This window comes from Achroia grisella, unplaced genomic scaffold (genome assembly GCF_030625045.1).
Source record: "Achroia grisella isolate CSIRO2021 unplaced genomic scaffold, CSIRO_AGI_Agris_v1 utg3447, whole genome shotgun sequence".
NCBI lineage: Eukaryota > Metazoa > Arthropoda > Insecta > Lepidoptera > Pyralidae > Achroia > Achroia grisella.
In genome coordinates, this window is record NW_026712806.1 from 1,504 (window position 1) to 3,006 (window position 1,503).

Consider the following 1,503-nt stretch of genomic DNA (forward strand, 5'->3'; position numbering starts at 1 on the left):
TGTGTATGTTTTTAAATATCATGTACATATTCGGTGGCCTAGCCAGTCCACATTGATTTCGTATTGTTAAACCACCAGCATCGCAGAGAATATCTATTGGATTTTTAATACTATTTAATTAGTACACAAATAAAGATGTAGAAATAATTGTGCAACTATTATAAGTAATCATATTTTGAACAGTTCATGGATACTGCGTAATCCGAAAATAATATCATAAAAATAAAAGGTAAATATCTCTTCTATGACGAAACTTGTAATATTTAAAATATAGTTAGACTACTCACCACCAGAGGCGCTGAGTTATTGTTTTCGCGGTACATCAAGATGGCGACTTTGTTTTTAGTTATCTTGATTTTTAAAATTTAGTAAACAATGAAAAACTATCTTATTAATATTATAAACGCGAAAGTTTATGAGTATGGATGGATAGATATTTGTTACTCTTTCACGCAATAACTACTGAACGGAATTTAATTAAATTTTACAGTAACATAGTCAGAAATACATCAGAATAACAAGTCATTACAAAGTATAAAATGAAGCCGATTCGATTTTAATGCAGTTTTTGGCAATAGATAGTGATTCAAGAGTATAAATCTTACTCTTAAATGTCTGTTTAATACGTGTACACGTTCGAAACCGGGGAGGGCAGCTAGTAGAACGGATTTAATTTTAATGAAACTAATATAACTATACATACATACATACATCACAATAACACTAGTCAATAAAATGTACGCGCGCGAAACCGGGAGTATAACTAGTATCTCTATAGTCTGTGCTATAGTTGTTATTTTACAGTTGTTTTGTTGTTATTTTACAGTTAATGTAAATAGATTTGTCTGAGCCCTCGTATTGTATGTCTCGTTATTATAATATACTAACTGCTGCTAAAAATGTTATACCCACAAGAAGCCGACATGGCTGTGATGCGAATGGGTTCGTGGAATTACTCAAGTTAAAAGCCTAAAACAATGATTCAATTTAGTTTTTGAGTTATTTTTTGAAAAAATTGCAACATTATTTTTTGTTACTATCATTGGTTTAAGATTGCACAGTGCTTACTGTTGAGAATAATTTATGAACACAGGACTACAAAGTTGAATAGATCTCAGACCTCAGTGAGGAGAAGAGGATTTTCAATGTTTATGGTTCCTGGTTCTAGTAATACTAGAAGAATACAGATATATAGACAGTTCTCTTTCAATCTTGTGTGCCGAGGCATGTTTGCCATTTCAATTTCATTTTCATAATATTGGCTTAGTGGTAGAATTTCTGACCATATTTAATTTATAAATAATAATACACAAATCATATTAAAGACAAACAATATTAAAATATTCTCAATTTGACCACAGATTTTAACAAGAAACAAGAGTATGCGTGTGTAATGTTTTTTTATTGATTTAAGGGGTCTTCCTATGTGATGGGTTGAAAAAATCGATTTTTTTTTTTCATAAATTGCTCCCTTAACATGTCTAGAATACGGTAGTAAAGCGA